The sequence below is a fragment of the Lemur catta genome, chromosome 9 (genome assembly GCF_020740605.2).
Source record: "Lemur catta isolate mLemCat1 chromosome 9, mLemCat1.pri, whole genome shotgun sequence".
NCBI classification, from domain to species: Eukaryota; Metazoa; Chordata; class Mammalia; order Primates; family Lemuridae; genus Lemur; species Lemur catta.
In genome coordinates, this window is record NC_059136.1 from 82,238,370 (window position 1) to 82,259,566 (window position 21,197).

The following is a 21,197-nucleotide window of genomic DNA, read 5'->3' on the forward strand; positions in this document are numbered from 1 at the left end:
TGCATCAAGCAATTTATTTTCATTGTATATTCTGCTCATAGGTTGGATTTACAGTTTTATGACCTTATATATCTAGGAGATAACAAGGTTGTTTGGTAAATCTAGGTAAAAAAGAAAAGTATATTTGCATTATAATTAATGCTGTCAATTCTGAAGACATTCTTGGTTTTATTTTACCAACAATTTTAAAACTGGTGTTATTTCCAAAAGATTATGCCAGACTATATGAACTAAAAGGCATTAGAGTTAGTTCTGTTTTCCTGAAAGAATACCTGATTTATTTAAGTGCTTATTTTTTTTCTTTAAGCCAATTTAATAGAGCCCTTTATAAATTGTGGCAATATCATCCAATTTAGAAAAATATCACATACACGTAACATACATTTCATTTATAGACATATGTAAACATACAGACAGAAGTAGATCTTAGAGTTTTCGTTAAGATTTTTCACTTGCCAGTTTTATAAAAGTTTCTCTCCCCTTTCTGACTCTGTCTTTCAATTACCTGTCCAGTTGTTCTAATCAGTTGTTGGCCAGGTGGCCCTAAATTTGTACTTCCAAACTGTGAAAAAGTTACATCTCAAAGGCACTGAGAAAGAATGCAAGTGTTTTTTGTTTTTGTTTTTGATTTTTTTTTTTTTTTTTGAGACAGAGTCTCACTCTGTTGCCCTCGCTAGAGTGAGTGCCGTGGCGTCAGCCTAGCTCACAGCAACTTCAAACTCCTGGGCTCAAGCGATCCTCCTGCCTCAGCCTCCCGAGTAGCTGGGAGCCAGGCATGAGCTACCACGCCCGGCTAATTTTTTTCCATATATATTTTTAGCTGTCCAAATCATTTCTTTCTATTTTTAGTAGAGACGAGGTCCCGCTCTTGCTCAGGCTGGTCTCGAACTCCTGAGCTCAGACGATCTACCCGCCTCAGCCTCCCAGAGTGCTAGGATTACAGGCGTGAGCCACCGCGCCCGCTCTTGTTTTTGATTTTTAAGCCAAGAAAGAGCTTCCGGCTTGTCACCTGTTATCAGAGGTGTAGAGGCTGTGGACTAAATTTTAGGTCTGAATGTCCTCAGAGCTCATATGGATGGACAAAACATCCATTTCTGCTAAAACTGGATTTGATGCATTTTCCTCTGATTTGGTCTTGAGTTTTCTTTCCTGAGCGTGACTATAAACTCTAATACTGCCCTGATGGGTCTAACAAGATAGGCGGAGCCCTGACCCGGTGGAGAATTAGGTTTGGGTGTGTCAGTCAGGTGAGACACAGAGGAGGTTTCAATAATGGATGTCCAGGCAACAACAAATTCATAGGAATTCACTTCGGGATTTTACAAGGAAGAACCCAGGTGAGCCTAGGAGAAAATTCAGAAGGCTTTTCAATTTAGCTTGTGTTTCTTAACTGGCTTACTGAGTTCAGGGTGGAGCCCACTACCAAATAGGGCCAAAAAAGCATTTTCTGTGGCTAGACTTTGCATGGAAAAAAGAAGGAAACCTGCTTGACCTGAGGACCTCACTTTTATAAACTCTTTATATCTAAGTTTCTTTTTGCCTTCGTGGTTAGATAGTATTAATAACTAAGTTTAAAAGAATGGTAGATTTAAGTTTTTAAAAAAAGTCAGTCCCTTAAACTTTTCATTTGCCTAGAAGGAAATGCCACAGGGTTGTGTCCTGTAATGCTTCCACAGTATACCCTGTTGTGTGGACATTTTCTGGAGACTGTCTGGCCTTTCCTCTTGTGTGGTAGTCTAATATTTCCATGTTGGGCACTCTGATAGCTCTTAGATTCCCGAACCATGCCCACCAGTCAGGTTGTGTCTTTGGCACCAAGATTAAGCCAATGATTTCCCCCTACCTAAATGTGTAAGAAAAAGAAGTGAAGAAAGACGTGGTGGTGCACCTGTAGTCTCAGCTACTTAGGAGGCTGAGGTGAGACCCTATCTCCACCCCCCAAAAACAACAACAAAAAAGAGGGTAGAACCCAATTCCTGAGAATTCTGAAAGCTGGAATTCACACCTTCTGCAGTAGTAACCACTTACTGCAACCACTATCAGTTGACTTTAAAACTGCAGCTCTTGCCAGTGACTAGTCAGCCACCGCAAATCCCAAGAGGTCGTATGTTCTGTCACTGTGCAAATTAACCCTTGGTACCCACACCAAGCTCATGCGCTCTCACAGCACAAACTAACTCTGGCTCAGGGCTCTCAATGAAAAGAGAGCAGAGACCTACAACCCTTGGGGCTTTGTGGGGAAGATGGTACTTCAAGAGAAGGTAGTCATGCCTCTCCTGGGCTCCTCAAGCATTCTTGGGAATCCACAACAAGTGCCCTTCAGATCCTTTTTGACCCAGAACTGTCAAAAGACAGAATTACAACAAATTTGGTTATAGATCTGATTGACTTTTATTTTAGATTCATGAGTCAGTGCAGCTGCATTCTATAAAATAGAATGAGCTTGCACCGGGCAATAACAGAACAGTGTGTTTTCTAAGGTGGGAACAAGGAAACAACAATAGAAAGAAAAACTGATTGGAAAACTTCAGGTTACTTTTTTGTAAGGGTTGAAGCAGAAGAGACTTCCTTATTGCACTGACTCAGGACGACTGGAACCTCCTGGTTTCAGGAGAAACTGGTCTGTTTTGGGATCTGCTTCTTTAAAGTTTCAGTTTGATGATGTGGTGTTTAGCATGAGTGACTCCATTTTGGTTTGGAATGGTCTGTTGGGGCCTATTGCAGGAGCTCAGTCCAAAACAATGGCTTCCCATACATTTTTGTTTAACAATACCCAGAAGTGGGATTGCTGGATCTGGATGAGTAATTTCTTGAATGATCTGGAAACAAAACCCAGAGTACTGCTTTAGAGCGTTCTGTGGGGATTGAGATGAGGGGTTTGGGACTTGTGTAGGAAGGTGTCTGGCTTCTTGGAGTTGGTCAAGGTAGTTTCATAGGGGACACTCCCAGGGCTTGGTAAAATACGGTGCCCTTAAACCAGCTCATTAAGCAAGCCTTGGGCCCTTGTAAACCAAGTTCAGTCCCCAAATCTAATATGAAGCTTTCTTTTTCAACCATATGGTGCTTTGATTTTGAGAGGAAACTGGACTGTAATGTGCACACAAACATAGTTTATTTACCAAGAGCAGATTTTACTCTGGGCATACCCTCTGTATTGTTTCTGAAGGTGGTGCTGCATTCTCCTTATGTGTCATGTGGATGACACTCCCTAGAAAGCATGTAGTGCGATACTTAGGACGTTTCATTACTACCTAAGTAAGGAGGCCCAGGTTCAAAGCCATGCTTCTTTAGAATTTTTCTATAAAAGTTCGAATCATCTATTTAATTTAGTTTCTGACTACTATAATGTTTTACCCCAGCAGGGCAGTGTTTTATCAGAATCAGAGTAGGGCTCAATTCAGTCCTGAGCCCTTCTTGTTTCCCTGACTGTCTTGTTACTGGCCGGAAAGCTTTCAAGGCCGCCAGCTGTGTGGCCTGTTTGCGAGCACTAGGCTTGGGATGAGGCTTGTGGCAGGAATGTGGGTTTGCCCTATTAGTGTTGCAAAATCACTTCTTATGTAGAGAGTTGTACTTTACTCCTGCCTCCTATAGTCTGGTTTCAGATTATTTTTCTTGTGGTTTTGGTTTGTGAGTGTCCTCATGGCTTTCTTTTCCTTCCTTTCTTTCCATTCCTTCACTCAGACAGTGAAGAAGGGGATAATCATAAGATATTTCTGTATTTGTTTATATTGTCAGGTTATGTAGGCAAGTCTCCCTGTCTTATGTAATATAAAGTCAGGATAGTTAAAATGTGGAATCATCAGGTTTAACTTTCCTAACAATTCTTTAATTCTTTTGGTATTAAATATAACTATTAATAATATGGTTATAATTTAGAAGGTGTGGACACTAAGGAATTTACCCATAATGGCAGCATTCTTATGTAACCACTTGTAGTGTTAGAAGTGTATTTTCTTTTAGGTCTCTCAGAGGTTATTCTGTTTGTTTTGTTTTTCAAGTGCTTTTACTGGGAATGAAATTCATAGGTTGAAATTTTACCTCTTATCATCAGCCGTTTCTTTTCCTTAGAGATGTTGAATGCCCAAAGAGATAGCCAGAAGGAAAGAGGAATAAATCAAAGATGGAATGACTTTTGTATCTTCAACAAGCTAGATGGTCATTTACAATGAGTGTCGAGTATCTTACCTGATTTCTGTAGGACATAGTCAAGAAGTGATTGTGAAGCCCAGTGCGTTGCCCTCCTTAGCTCTCCAAAACTTCTTTGCCTTCCAGTACTTTATTGAACATGTTTGCGATTTAGGACACTCAAATAAATGAGAAGACTCAGATGTGTAGGAGTGAGTTGCGGTCTCCATCCACATCATTGTTTAACATTTCTACCCTCCTGTTAGATAAAATGAATGATAAGTTTGGGGAAAGGTCCTCTAGAAAGCATTGATTACAGACGACAGCTGTATTTCTGTTGTAGGCCTTAAGAGAACACTCTTAAATTAATTCTCAAAGTTATAAAACATGTCAGTCATTATCTAGATTAGCAAGACAACACATATAATAGTAGTTGTAATATTCTAAAAAAAGAAACATAACAATTGATGAAAAACAGTTTCAGAATGCCTAAATGTCAGTCTTTTCCATTAGACTTATTTTTTAAAATTATATTTCACATTTAGGAAGTAAATCCTGCTTGGTTTCATATTTAAAGGGCATTCCAGAACACTCAGCAGTGTTGCAGGGTTTTTGTCCCATTTAACAATCTGCATAATGTGTATTGCTTCAGTTAATTACTCTTGTGCAGGCATATTATGTCATGGAATTTGGGTAATAGAGATGGTAGTTTCATCTTTTTAATGGGACCTTCCAAAAAATGCTGTTTGCTATTGTTTTCTTAAGTAGTTTTAGACTTGCATTATTCCTTAACTTAGCACTTGTGGTCTAAACCTTTTTTAGAGAGGTCACTTTATCTAATTTTACTCTGTAGCTGGAAATAGGATAGCTATAGGGTGGTGAAGCATGCTATCTATATACTTTGATTACTTTATGTGAGTCTTTTTGTGGTAGTCTGTAATTTATTTTAAAACACAACTTGTTCATATATTGTGGAAAAGGAAGTTGCTTTTGCAATTTATTTTGTGTCTGAGAACTGTTTATAGGTTGGATAACAGAATCACCTTCCAGAGTGTAAAGTATATATAATAGAGAAGGGAAAGTGGAGGAGGGAGAAATTTGTACAAACATTTTAAGAATTAGGAAGTCACTGAAATATCTAAAATCTTCTAGCCAACACTGACTGCTTCTATTCCTAAAAAAATTTTTGATACACCTTTAAAATATATATATAACTTATTCTGCTATAATGTCTTCCCTTTTTAAAAAGAAATTTGATTTGTGAATGACATAAGCATTAAATTTCATATGTATGAGGGGAAGGGTGAGGTTTGAGACTAGAACCCACAATCTCTTATTTTCTCAAAATAACTCTTTTAAGCCTACTGAGTTACCACTATTACCAGTGACAAGTCATACCTCTTTGCCTGAAGTGGTAAGTTATACTTCTAAAATACCATTACTAAAAACAGCTCAAGTTTCTAAGGAGCCTTACATTTTCAGAAACATTTGAAAGTATTTTTGGACTTGCCAAACATTATTAGTTAGAAGTGTAAAGAAAGTGTGTTTGGTTAATTTGTATTAAGGAACTGACTTGTCTAGAGGAAGGGTTAGAAATGTTGTCTAATTCCTTTGAGGCATAAATAAATTCATCTAGTGTTACAAAATCATGAGCACAAGATGAATTCAGATTAGCTAATTAGTCTTTGCCTCATACTTTGCCATTTTATAAATAGGGCAAAAACCACACTTGCAATTACTTCCGTGTTAAGGGTAGGTTAACTGGGGCTCAATGATTAAGCATTGTGACTTGCTCCGTAAATGTTTGCACCCAATTTTAGACACAAATTCCTATAATAGCTTAAGATTCAAGCTATGGTTCAAATGTTATTTCTCTGATGAACATTTCCCCCCAGTTACCTGTCTTTGCCAATACGTATTCAAAGTGTACACTTCATTTGAATTGAGGTGTCCTCTCAGATTTTTTAGTATCAGTTCTAGGTATGTGATTTAGCATGACGACTGGAGGAAACCTTTTAATATGACGTCACTTGTGTCACTGAGAGTACACTTTAAGATTATGAGACAATTTTTATCATAGTTCTATATTTCAAGTTGCTATTGATTGTAAAGTACAACATTGGATTAATAACTTTTCAGGGAAAAAAATACTGTCATGTTAAATGTACAAATTGTAAGATAATTTACCTTTTCAGAAAATACGAAAATGCATGTTTGGGAAGGGAAAACTATAATAATTTTGTTTTTTATTTAGGAAATGATCATCTTTTAAAAATGTGCAAAAGTATTTTCCAAGATGATTTTGTTCATTGGAACAAAAATGCTTTAGAACGACAATTGGTATTTTTTTAAAAGTCTGGAATATGTATCATCATCAATCAACAAATTTGTGAAGAGCTACATTAAACTAAAAAGCTTATGTTCATTATTAATCTATAGATATTCCCAAACTTAATTTTCCCATAGACCCCCTTTTATCTCCAAGGAATATACACTGATTTAGGAAATCTTGATTAGATGGTAACATTTTTTAAAAATTGTAGATGGTCGTATTTTGATAACATGTTAAGCCACTGAGATTTCTTATTCTAGGAATCTTGAAAGTAATTTTGAGACATAAAGGCCTAAAATTGTGTTATGTTAGGGACTTTAAGACATATGACATTGTGATTTGAAGAAGTGATGTATTCATTTAAAAATAGCACCTTTTTTTTTCTTTCTTACTGGCATATAATTTATTTTGTAGGTCTTATGGATTTAAAAGTGCTTTTTTCTGGAAATTTCTTGTGTGAGCACTAAGCTGAAGTCAGAGGATCCGATTTCCAAGTTTTTGTTGACTGACTGACTAAAGTTAAAGTCACATAACGTCACCGAACTCCCTTTTGGCATTTTCCTAATGCACGTCATCATTACGGGCCAACCTATCTCACAGAGCTGTAAGATAAAATAAGATAAAAGTAGTCTATCTCTAGGTGTTTGAAACTTATAAAGTGCTTAGTGGAAGATTAAGGAAATAATCGTACCTTAATTAAGCAAATGAAGATGTGGATGCCTTAAAACCTTACTGGTGTAGATTAATGGCTCTTTATTTGAGGGTGGAATTTTTTAGAGCTATACAGGAATTTGGCCTCTTTGAGGAAACAAAGGATTAGACATGTTAAGTCATTGGCCTTGATTCTCAGGGAGATCTAGGAGGATCTCCTGAGCACGCTCTGATGCCATGCTGGTTTCTTGACCAGTCTAAAAGGGAAGAACAGTGAGCTGTCTGTTAAGTCAGATATTCTTGAGTATCTTCTTCCCAGACATTGTTACTTTTTATAATGGAATGTTAGTACTATCAGTTTTCAGTTCCCAATCATATTCTTGTTCAGTACCCTGTTTTGACTTTTATAGAATATTTTGGATAAAATATTAATAAGTTTCTTTTTAGCAATGAGAATTTTTTTCTTCTTTTGTGTCATGTTTTAAAAAAGAAATTCTGACAAATTACCATGTAATGTGCTAAAATTGAAATTATTAGAGAAAAGATAAACCAGAAGCCAGTGTATATATAATTGAGGCTATTGTTTCATTGTCACCTGTACTGTTTTGACCTTTAGAGCACGTAGCATTTGTTCACACACCCCGACCACTACACCTCTTTAAATGTTTTTAAGAGAAAATGAAAAGGACAGGTATGTTTCTTTGTGACCTCTTTTGAAAATGTTATCCTTTTTTCTTTGCTTCAAGTACTAATATTACTGAAACAGAAAATAACATTGCTTATTTTTATTGGCCACATTAAAAAAAATAACTGGGAAATAAATGTGTTATCAGCCAACAAACACTTGTTGACTACCTTCTACAGAGGCATGCCAGGTGCTGATGATTTTAAGATATGTTATACTATGGTCTATTGTCCAACAAGAGACCAGAAACATATTTATTTACTTTTTTGTTCTTTTACAATGTGAGATCAAACATTTCCTTGTATTTAAAAATGCCTGATAGAATAATTTTCTCTATGTGTGTTCTTTTTGGCATCATATGAGATTTGAATAGAGAAATGCTGCAAATAGAAAGGTGTGAATAATTTTAGAGCCCCGAGGACGATATTATGAAAGGTTAAATTGTCTACACTTTAATAAAAAAAAGCAGTTAAAAATTATTTTAGTCACTGGAATAGTGTGTTTGTTTAAACTGTAGCACACCTAGACAGAAATAAATCTTGTTAAAACAACAGCTTACTCCTGACCTTATTTGCTTTGCCCATTTTGGGTTCTAGAATTTTGACTGTAGTAAAGTAGTAAAGGTCTAACTAGGCATATTTCTAATGGTATCTTTAACCTGATACTTTATGAAGAAAAACTAAAAAGGATTAGTTACATGTACCTTGAATTTATGCTCTGAAATGAGAACCCAAACATTTTATTAAATACTATAGTTAAGTAAAGCACGTTTAGATGCTGCAGACTACAAATGACCTTTTGTGGGATTTTGATTCGGTTTTCACTTCCTTCTCATAGAGGAACTCAAACCCTGGATCACTGTAAGAGATTCTTCTATGTTTTAATTTGATCTGAATTGTGGGGTATGTCCATGAAAGGCTAGCTATTTTTTTGAAAACAAAATTTGAAAGTAATGTATATAGGAAGACACTACTATGATATATAATACTTCATAGTCTGTAAGGTTCCTTGAGGACCCCCTCCCTTTTTTTAAACCATTATATTCCCAGAAACTGTATATATCCCTATTTGCAAATCCTGGTACAGTAAATCTTTTTGGATAAATGAACGAATGGATTTATATTTATCCTTATGCATTGCAATCCTTTTTTGTGTCTGACACCATTCTAGTTTCCAGTTAGTCTGCCTGAGACCTTTTTGCTTTAAAGTCCTATTGCTATTTATGAAAAACCATTAGTTTTTATTCTGGTTATCTATTGCTTAAAACTAATTTTTTATTAATCATGTCTTGTGATTCTGTGGGTTAGGAATTTGGACAGGGAATAGCAGGGATGGCTTGTCTCTCTTCTGTGATGTCTGGAGGCTTGGCTGGAAAGACTAGGAACTGTTAGGGGCTATAACAGGTGGACCTGGCTAGGAGTCTTGTTTTCTTTTTTCTGTATGGCCTCTCCACATGGCTCCCTTGGGTTTCCTCCTAGTATGGTGGCCTCAAGGCAGTCAGACATAATGTTCCAGTGCAGAACACTAAGACCCAAGGTTTCAAGAGTCCCAGGCTGAAGCATCAAGGGTTAGACATCTCAGATGTCTCAGACTATCACTTCTGCTACATTCTGTTGGTCAAACCAATTCTAAGGCAATCCCAGTTTCAGGGGAGAGGGCAATTATAATTCATTTCTCCATGGGAGGAGTAGCGAAGAGTTTATTGCTGTCTTTAATCTTCCACAGTTTCTGTTCAGAGTTTCTGTTCTTTATGTATTACTTGTCATTGTTATTATTAATATTAGGCTATAGTTTATTCTAGAATGTCTAGCAAAATAACTACTTCTAATTATTTAGGGACTTAATATAATGGCACCTATCTTCATTTCTCCATGTTGTAGTTTGTGGTCTGACTGCCTGGAGTGCACTTCGTCCCAGATGGGCTAGAGAGAGGGGGTGTTCAGTTTCTTTTGGTAGAAATAAGAACTTCTTGATTGGGACTTCATGCTCAAAATGAATTTTCCCTGTGGAATGGGAATTCCCAGAGGGAATACGTCTACCTATGTATCTATAATGTATCTATCTATGTATATATCCACACACCCACCATTTCATGAAAGATAGCTTGTAAGCTAGTTGTACTAAGACATTATGATTTCTTGTACTATTAAAATTTTCCCCCAAAATTGAGGGAACTGACATAGGATTCTCAAATTTGAAATTTTGTGAAGTCATGATATGTAAATGAAAATAACCATCTATTTACCACTGCCATTTCAGAAAATAAAAGGAAAACGTAACCCCATAAAACAGTAAGTGGACAATCTAATAATAAAGGCAGATCCTTCAAATTTAATAAAATTTAGCTTCATAGAAAATTATAGCACTACATTTTTCTCATTTAGGTTTAAACCTGTAAAAACCTTGTTTTCTAGCTATGTTTCAGAGATACATTTTGGGAACCTACACATTGTGACCCTTTTTAAAATTAATATTCCCTTTCTTATATTGAAATGATGATTGTGTTACTGTGCTCACACACTGCTGATAACGTGGCCTGTCTGCAGGAGGTGGGAATTGACTGTGACAGTCACTGGGGAAGTGGGGGCAGGGGGGCTTGGTGAAAAGGATTGTGCTGGTCTCTCTGAGGCTGTCTTTGAGGATGCTTCTAGGTAGTAGGGGTTAAAGACTGCCCCTGCCTTTTGTAGACAGATTGGTCCACCCTCTTTTGTTACCCCAGAGTCTTAAGATATTATATATACACAGTTGTGGGTCCTTTGACGATATCTTCTGAGAAATGTGTGGCTAAGCATCTTCATCATTGTGTGAACATCATAGAGTGTCCGTACACAAACCTAGATGGTCTAGCTTACCACACACCTGGGCTGTGTGGTATAGCTAATTGCTCCTAAGCTACAACCCTATAGCATATTTCTGTGCTGAATACTGCAGGCAATTGTAAGTATTTGTGTAACTAAAATATCTAAACATAGAAAACATACAGTAAAAATAAGGCATTATAACCTTATCATACCACCTTGACCAAAACATTATATGGCCCGTGACTGTATGTCATACACAGTCTTAAGTGTTTTACAGGTTTTTCTGCATCGTACCCAGGAATATAAAAAGAAGGAGTTCTAGGCTCATTTTGTGTCAGAGTAGTCGTTGCAATTAGGGAGAAAAACCTAAAGAGAAGGTGAATTTCTGAGGGGAATTCATAATCGAAAAGTTATCCACATTATTGGGAGAAAAACAGTGAAAATTCTGATGACAGCGTGTCGGGGCCTTCTCACTTGGAGGGGGTTGCAGATTGGTTATCGGGGTGGCACGTTCCAGTCTTGGTGAAGAGCTATTCCTGAGCCTTTTACCTCTGTTTGAGAAAGATTAATTTCTGCCAAATAACTTATTTTTTTCTTTTTTCTGCTGGAATTCTATTAAAGACTACTGTGTGAATGTTTTACCTGTGCACCCTAATTAAAGCCCCAGGACCTCTGCTGGAGTATTATTTAAAACCACTAGTCCAGCAAGCAGGTTGTTATCTTACTCAGAGATGGATAAAACCCTATTCTTGCCCTCAAGGAGCTCACTGATAGAGGGGAAGATCCATTTTAGCATAAGGTAATGATAGCAATCATTTGCACATGCTGTGTCCAAGTCCTTATTTCATATTCACTTGTCAACACTTCAGCCTTCTCCAGTCTGATTTATATCTTTATCTCTCCAATGAAGCTGTTCTTGTAAAGGGCACCAGTAAGTTCTGGTTGCTAAATCAAGTAAAAACTTTAATTCTCCATGGCATTTGAACAAAGTTGACCACACTCTCCTTCCTGGAACTATCTTCTCTTCTATAGTACTGTGGTCCCTAACTCCCTGTTAGGAACAGGGCCTCACAGCAGGAGGTGAGCAGCCAGCTCACAGCTTCATCTGTATCCACAGCGTGACCACCTGAGCTCCGTGCGCCCCCTGCCCCCCAGTCCGTGGAAGAATTGTCTTCCTTGAAACTGGTCCCTGGTGCCAAAAAGGTTGGGGACAGCTGCTATAGTACTAGTCTTTGCAGGTCTTCCTCCTTGCCTCTTTGGTAATTTCTTCTCACTTTCCTTGGTTGGTTCCTTTTCTATGCAGTTTTTAATGCAGGAATCCCTCAGGGCTTAGTCCCAGGCTCCCTCCCATTCCTCCTTTCTTGATCTCTCCTGCTCAAGAGATCTTACATTTCTGTGGATTCAAGATGCCATTTTCAGGTTGATGACTCCAAATTTAGTATCTTTAGTTCTGTTCCAAATTTGAACATTATACATTGAACTACAAATATGAGATTAATTGTTTTTCTGGGTTTATCTCTGGGCAAGAATACTAGTCTTTGGAGAGTTACTGTTTGCTTTATTGTATTCGTTCGGACCATGGTAGGATGTGAAATAAGAAAATGAAAATTTTTTATTAAACATTTTCATTAATTAAGGGTTATTGTCTGCAGTGGAGATATAGCCCTTTGAACAAAGAAAGAAAACATGAGCTTATGTGCAGTATATATAGAAGTTAGTTAATTTATAAATTATTCTTCTGTGGTCTAGATGCTTATTTTTAGCATCATCTACTTAATAATTGGGGAAGAGTTTGCATATGTAGTATATTCTTTACACATTCTTTACATTATTAAGTCTTTTGTAATGAAACTTTGGGAATTTACTGATTTATTAAAATTCATATGTAAGTTATATTTCAGGACACATTTGCATTACATACATAATGTATGTAGTACATACATAATAATATAACATTGTGTTCAATAATCTGAAATTGTTCCCATAATTAATTCCTGAAAGTCTGACTTTCCTCTTGAGGTTATACCATTTGAAACATGCTAAGTTAAAGTGTATTTTATGTTTGGGAGTTTTTGTGTTTTTAAGCAAAAAAAGGAAAAATAAATTATTGTGCTAATTAGTACACATTAGTATTAATGTGTATTGTACTAATACACATTATGGGTGTATACTGTGGGCATTCACATATGCTTGGCTGAAACTGTTGAAAAATCTCAAGTAATTTCAGCCATCTTGTTTAGCTTTTCTTCTGTTTCTCATGTGTCTGACTGATCTGTTTCTGCCAGCCCAGCTGACTGGCTTGATTGGGGTGGTGCTGGCTGAGTAACAAGAAGGCCAATCCTAGGACCGATGTTGGAACAGGAAGCATGGTAGCCACAGAGCTCCCCCTTTGGTTAATCATTTCTTTCTAACAGCATGCGCCATATTTTCTGGTATCCATCAAAAAATCAAGTTGGTTGTTTAGGGTTGACAAATGTATTTTTTTTTTTTTATTTCAGCTCATCGTGGGGATACATAAGTTCAGGTTATATACATTGTCCATGTCCTGCCCATCCCCCCGAGTCAGAGCCTCAAGCGTGTCCATTCACCAGACAGTGCGCCTGGCACTCACCATGTAGTCATACCTCCATCCCCTCCCCCCACCCCCCACCTCCCCGAGTCAGCACCCTCAAGCATGACCATTCCCCAGACGGTGCGCAACGCACTCAGCATGTAGGCATACACTCATCCCCTCCCCCCACCCCCCGTCTCAGTCTGATATCTAACTGGTACCCTTCCCCCATGTGCATTTAGGTGATGATTAGGGAAACCAATTTTCTGGTGAGAACATGTGATGCTTGTTTTTCCATTCTTTGGATACATCACTTAATATAATGGGTTCCAACTCTCTCCAGGAGAACCAAAGAGATGTCGTATCACCGTTGTTTCCACATCTTTGCAATTGTGAATTGTGCTGCTGTAAACATTTGGGTACAGGTGTCTTTGTTGTAGAATGACTTTTGTTCTTCTGGGTAGATGCCCAATAATGGGATTGCTGGATCGAATGGTAGGTCTACCTGAATCTGTTTAAGGTATGTCCATAATGCTTTCCACAGGGGTTGCACTAGTTTGCAGTCCCACCAGCAGTGTATGAGTGTTCCTGTCTCTACGCATCCACGCCAACATGTGTTGTTTTGGGACTTTTTGATAAAGGCCATTCTCACTGGAGTTAAGTGATATCTCATTGTGGTTTTGATTTGCATTTCCCTGATGATTAGGGATGTTGAGCATTTTTTCATATGTTTGTTAGCCATTCTTATATCTTTTGAAAAATTTCTATTCATGTCCTTTGCCCATTTTTTGATAGGGTTGTTTGATTTTTTCTTGCTGATTTTCCTGAGTTCTAAATAGATTCTTGTTATCAGACCTTTATCTGATATGTAGTATGCGAAAATTTTTTCCCATTCTGTATGTAGGCTGTCTGTTTATTTTCCTGACTGTTTCTTTGGCTGTATAGAAGCTTTTTAATTTAATCAGGTCCCATTTGTTTATTTTTGTTGTTGCTGTGATTGCCTTAGGGGTCTTTTTCATAAATTCTTTGCCTAGACCAATGTTTGTAAGAGTCTTTCCTACATTTTCTTATAGAATTCTAATAGTTTCCCCCCTAAGATTTAAGTCTGTTAGCCACCGTGATTTGATTTTTGTGAGAGGTGAAAGCTGTGGGTCCTGTTTTAGTCTTCTACATGTGGCTATCCAGTTTTCCCAGCACCATTTATTAAATGAGGAATCTTTTCCCCAGAGTATGTTTTTGTCTGCTTTGTCAAAGATTAGATGGCTATATGAGGATGGTTTTATGTTTGGATTTTCTGTTCTGTTCCATTGGTCTGTGTCCCTGCACTTGTGCCAATACCAAGCAGTTTTAATAATCACAGCTTTGTAGTATAGTTTGAAGTCTGGTAAATCAATACCTCCCATTTTGTTTTTGTTGCTTAAAATTGCTTTTGCTAAACGGGGTCTTCTCTGGTTCCACACAAAGCGTAGAATTATTCTTTCTATATCTGTGAAAAATGATGTTGGTAATTTAATAGGGATTGCATTGAATCTGTAGATAACTTTGGGCAGAATAGTCATTTTAACAATGTTGATTCTTCCGATCCACGAGCATGGTATGGTTTTCCACCTAGGAAATCTGCGATTTCCTTCCTCAGTGTTTCGTAGTTCTCTCTATAGAGGTCCTTTACCTCCTTAGGTAAATATATTCCTAGGTATTTTATTTTCTTTGTTGCTATTTTGAAGGGTATTGAGTCCTTAATTTGGTTCTCCGTTTGACTGTTATTGGCATATATGAAATGCATTTTTTATTCACGTATCAAGTCTGATTTATTGGTGATTGCTTCCTTTGATTGGTGGCAACTTTGAGAAAATGGTGAGGCTGCATTAGGGCTGAGACCAAAAGGTGCAGGATGTAGGGAATGTGCTTTTGCGGTTCTTGTTAGTACTTTACCAAAAACCTCAAGAAGACAATTTTTAGGTTGATCATATGTCTCTCATCTTCTTTTTCAAATCAGGTTGGCAAAAATGATAGCATTATCAAACAGTGAACTTCCATAACAGCCCAGTGCGTAAGAGCATGCATGGACTCTGGAATCAGACTCTGGGTTAGAATCCGGGCTTTGCCCGTGGTTTTAGATGAACTGCTTCACTTTCCAGTTATATTTCTGTATGTACAAAATGGAGATGATAGTAGCCGTGCCTATCTCATAGGGTTGTTACAAAGAATAAATTAGGTAACACATATGAAGCCCTTTGCTCACTGCTCTCACAGAATAAGGATTCAATAAATGATAGCTATTGATGCTGTCGTGTTGTTGTGAAACCAAAAGCAAAATATGGTCCTTCTCTTACTTCAGTAGCTATAAATTAACGTATTCTGTTAGTTAGTATTATAGATGTCACGTCATTTTCTTCCCAGTTTACTGTGCTGCTTCTGGGTCTACTTCTTAACTATTCATTTAAAAAATAAACAAAATGAAATATTTGAGCATATCTCCTCCTAATCCACACCCCACCTTCCACCAAAACCGGTCAACCTGCACCACTCAGGTGCTGTCAGCAGTGTTTTTATGTGTGATGTAGGCTCAGTCCTGACTTTTTTGCCTTGAAATACTGATGTGTTACTCAGCCTACTACGCTAGTTGATGCTCTACTTGGCAAGTGTTCACATCACCATTTGCAACTGTCTTAACTCTTAGGTCCCCCTACTCACACAGTAACCTTACCTGTCACAGAGGAATAAAGAGCAAGGACACAGATGTGCCTTTGTAAAAATCACATAACTTTTTTCAACATTTAAAAAATTGAGGTATAATTTGCAGACCATAAAATGCACCCACTTTGAAGATACTAAAACATGAGTTTTTAGTAAATTTATATAGTTGTGTGTGTCTTGCATCTGTTATTCATCTTTCTTAGAGCACTACTGAGTTTTAGAACAATTGTATCATCCAGAAAAGTTCTCTTGTATCCATTTTTAGTCAATTTCCACTTCCATTTCCTGACCCAGAAAATTATTGGTCTGCTTTCTGTATAGTTTTTCTAGAAGTTTCAAATAAATGGAATCATACAATACAGTGTATATTGTCTTTGTCTTCTTTCATTTAGCACAATGTTCTTGAAGTTCATCTGCTTTGTTGCATATATTGATAATTCATTCCTTTTTCGGGGGCGGGTACAGAATATCACTCTGTCACCCCCTGTAGAGTGCAGTGGTGTCATCATAGCTCATGGCAACCTCAAACTCCTGGGCTCAAGCAATCCCAGCCCCGCCTGCCTCAGCCTCCCTGAGTGGTAGGATTACAGGCGTGAGCAACCATGCCTGGCCCAGTTCATTCCTTTTTATCGTCGAGTGGTAATCTCTTGTATGACTGTACCACATTTTTAAAAAAATCCAATGATGAACGTTTTTATTATCTCCAGTTTTTGACTATTTTGGACAATAACCACTGCAAACATTCACATACTACTCTTTTTTTTTTTTTTGTATGGACATCTCTTCCGCAAAGGAATGGAAACTTACCAGGGGTAAAATGTTTGGATTACATGCTAAGAAACTTCCAAACTGTTTTCCAAGCAGTCTGGCACTTACCATTGTATTTTCCCACCAGCAGTGGATACGAAGGGTTTCTAGTTTCTCCAAATCCTTGTCAATCCCTTAGATAATTTTATTGGTTATGTAGGATATTTCAATGTAGTTGTATTTTCATTTTCTTAATTACTAATGATATTGAGTATTTTTTTTCCATATACTTTTTCCCATTGTGTATCTCCTATGGTGAGTTATCTAATATTTTGCCCATTTGAGAATAATTGGATTATTTATCTTATAATTGAATTGTAAGAGCTCTTTATTCTTGATACATACTCTTTAACTTATAATTATTTAGCTCTTTATATATTCTAGATATATGTCCTTTATCATATAATTATTTTGCAAATATTTTCTTCCAGCCTGTGGCTTGTGTTATTTTTTAAATGATGTCTTTTGAAGAACAGAAGTATTAAATTTTGATGAAGTTCATTTTATCAGTTTTTTTCTTTTGTGATGTAAACTTTTAGTGTCATACCTAAAAAAATTTTTGCCTTATTCAGGGGTATAATTATTTTCTCCAAATGCTTTTTTCTACAAGTTTTAGTTCTTATTTTAGATCTATGATCCAATCCATTTTGAGTTACTTTTTGCACATGATTCAAGGTAACGATTGAAGTCCGTTTTCTCCTCTATATGTCTGTAGCACTATTTATTGAAAAGACTGTCCTTTGCTCATTTAATTACCATGCCACCTTTGTTCAATATGAATTAACATAGATATATGGGCTGTTTCTGGACTCTGTTCTGTTTCTGTTTTTTTTTTTTTTTTTTTGAGTCAGGGTCATGCTTTGTTGCCCAGGCTGGAGTATAGTGGCATGATCATAGCTCACTGCAACTTTGAACTCCTGGGCTCAAGTGATCCTCCTGCCTCAGCCTCCTGAGTAGCTGGGACTACAGGCACACACCACCATGCCTGACTAATTTTTAAAAAATATTTTCTAGAGATGGGATCTCGCTATGTTGTAGGCTGGTCTAGAACTCCTGGCCTCAAGCAAATCTCCTGCTTTGGCCTTCCAAAGTGCTGGGGTTACAGGTGGGAGCCACTGTGCCTGGCCAATTTTCAAGGTAGTTTTAAAGTACCCATGGTTCAAAAATTTCACAGCAGTCTTCATGTCTGTGTGTCTCTGAGGAAGTTGAAGAGCAGATAAAGCTATTAGGACACCACTGGGAAAATCAGTTCTAATTGGGGTAAGGTAGGGCTGAAGCTTCTATTTTTTATCATATTATTGAGTTACCCATTATAGCCAGCACCATTTAATAGAAACACACTTGGCAGGATCATAACTATAATGCCTACTGTATACCAGGTGCTTTATATGTATATATCTCATTTAATATTTCCAAGATGCCACAAAGAGGGCATTATTTGCATTTTATAGTTGAGCTCAAATAACTTCTCCTAGGTCATATACCTAAGCTGATAGCAATAATAATAATGATAATGATAATAATAATATCAATACCAGCAGTATTTAGCAGTATTTATGTGGTAATGCCAGACTGTGAAACCTGGTCTGTCTAATGAATGATACTAAGCTTTAAACTGTTCCACTCTGCCTTCAAATAGTGACCTATTGCTTCGTGGAAAGGAATATGTCTTTTTAGCCTATATGTTGGAAATGGTAGTGGTAGTTCAGAGAGAAGAAATGAGATACATCCCTCTGCCTTTTCTTGTAAGGTTCCTGTCTTTCCTTCTGTCACTCTGCCAAGCCCAGGGCAGTCTTTTTTCACCCTTTCTTTCCTTGAAACACATTCCCAGAGGGGCTTTGTGAAAACTAACAGGACTGATGGAAGAGTAATGGGATGCTTACTTATGAGTGAAGTTTTATTACCTCTTCTGTTACTTTGAATGACTACTGTTTTCCCTTAGTAACTTATAACATGATAAAACAGTTTGTAATTTTGTATTTATAAGGTATTTTATTCATTTTTTTTAATATGTTACTCCAAGATATGTGGTTGTTTGGAAATATCTTCATGTCTCATATATATCTTTCTCTAGCATGGGTGCACTGAAACTTTTGCCTCATGTTTTATTTGTGTATTAATAGAAGCTTGCTGAATAGTATAGAGCAAGCAGTAATAGTTTATTATCATCATTCCTTTTAATATCACAAGTTTTAGCTCATGATTGTTTCATAGTGTGATGTCCTAGAGCAAATTAGTTGTTGGCATAGAATTATTTTAATGGGCCTAAGTAGCCCAGCACTATGAATACATTTACCCTAGTAGTGTTAGAAAGAATTTATGTCTCCTCTTACACAACAGTTTGTTGTACACTACTCACTGCCACTTGGGTAGAATCCATTGGTTTTACTTACTGTGATAACTTCTTATTTGTATACAGATTTTTTGTTTTTCATGAATCATCTCTAATACTGTAGCTATATTTTATTATATATGATGACCTCAAGACTGGTCAGGTCCTGGTAAAAATCAAAATGTAGTTTTTTCTATTTCTCTCTCCTTTAGGTCTCTTAGATTATGAAATCAGATTTTCTGGTGTCCTAGAAAAATAGTAATTTGAATATTAAGTTAACTCTTTGTGCTATTAGGTTCTATTTACTATCCTGAAGAGTAAAAAGGGCTCTTAAAAGAATTAATACTCTTTTAAGTATGGTGGTGAATCCAAAGTGTAAATTATTACTGATTGGTGTCATCTGAAGGAAAAAAAAAAATCTAGTAGCTCAGTTGTGAAAACATTCCTTGAAGCTTATTAAATCTAATAGTATTTAATGGTTTAGAAGAAGAGAGGCACATTTTCAGTTCCACTACTAGTAGCAATCAAGCAGTTATTCTTGGGTCTGTAAAATATACAAAAGTAGTAAACAGTAATATTATGTACAGTATCTGAAGTACATATTTCTTATCTTCAAATTCCTCACTGTGCATCTTGGAAACAAACTTCTTTGGTGCAGAGGAAGGATCAGAGAAAAAGCTACAGGGTTGCTTGAAGTTTAGCAACCCCGTTATCTCAAAGACACAGACCCGGAAGAAACTTGACAAGCAGTTGTGCTCATTACTGAAAATGTTCAATTCTTTCTTATTCACTTTTCCTCTTGCAGATTGGTTTGGTTGTTAGATATAACATCATTTTTATTCCTGTAAAGACTTTTCTTAAAATAACAAATTATTCAATCACTTTTGTACTTCTTTTTTAAAACAGTTATTACATAGATTTTTAGTTCAACAATTTCAGGCCTTTTGGGTCCGTACAGATAGACTGTAAATCAGGGCAAATTAAGATCAGTATGTGCAATTCATTTTTTATTTCTTCAACAGACATTTACTGCCTGTTACAGTGTGTTAGGCGCTGTGCTGGCCCGAGGAGTGCAGTATGTAAATGGCTTGCTAAGGCCTCCTGCAGGCCTCCTGTGTTTACTCGGATTTTGGTCTGGTGGGGAAGGCTAGTGGTTACAAGAAACAGCTAAAAAAATTTATAATGACAGGAACTCCAAATTTATGGGCACCTTATTATACCCAGTGAAATGTGGCCTTATATGTTTTACATTATCTTGTACCAGTAGAAGTAATGCAACAAGTCCACTTCTTCATTTACCATGCAGTTTAATGAAGAGATGCTATTAACAAATATGACTTATATATTGATGGCAGTTAACAAGTATTACTTGCTAACTGGTCGCAAAAATCACATCTACTCTATGGAATTTAACAGGATCCCACATTATTCACGTTTGTTTGTTTGTTTATATTGTAGATTTCTCTTGGATTTGGTGAAAAATTTATAGATCTTCTGCACTGTGTACAGGCACAGGTGAGTTAAAGTTGAATCCTTTATATGGGAATGTTTTGATTTTTAAGTAAAATCAAGTATTTAAAAAGTATTCTATTGTTTAGAAAATAATATGCAAATAAAATGAATGTAAATAAAATGTGTATTTGTCTACATTTCTTTTTATTATGAAAGTTTTTAATGAATGTGTTAGAAATGACATTTGAAGATAAAATGAACATATCTATTTACTGGTTATATATGTATATATTTGGGAAGAGTTTACATATACCATTGGATGAATTGATTATAATTTATTAAATTGTCATTTCATAGCCTGGGAAAATGTTTACATTTATTTTTATATGCAAAATATTTGAGTGGTGGTATTTCTCATTTCTTATCAAACTAGGGTAAAATGGTAGAAAAGTTACTATAGATTTTAGCAGCAAATCTCAGACTTGGGGGTAGATGTAAGTGTAATGAGCCAACTTTTCTTGTGCAACCACCCTGAAATAGCTTCCCCACCACTCCTTATCACAGAGCCGTAATTTATTTTTATCATAACACTTATTACCACACGATCTGTTCTTTTTTCTTTATTTATTAGCTACCTTACTGGCCTCACAAACATTGAGACTATTTGTCTTGTTCAAAACAGCATCCATAGCCTTTAGAATAGTGCCTAGGAAACAGAAAAGACTGATTATGTTTGTTAAAGTAATTATTGGATAATAAATATT

At 36.5% G+C, this 21,197-nt stretch overlaps 1 protein-coding gene across 7 annotated transcripts in view; it reads left to right on the forward strand.

Moving 5' to 3' along the window:
- Window positions 1-21,197, forward strand: part of NCOA2 (nuclear receptor coactivator 2) — a 268,534-nt gene that overhangs the window by 72,912 nt on the left and 174,425 nt on the right. For all 7 annotated transcript variants that reach the window (XR_006737367.1, XM_045561482.1, XM_045561485.1 and 4 more), the window contains exon 2: window positions 20,440-20,496. The gene's annotated coding sequence lies outside the window, so the exon portion shown is untranslated. The remainder of the gene's footprint in view (window positions 1-20,439; window positions 20,497-21,197) is intronic.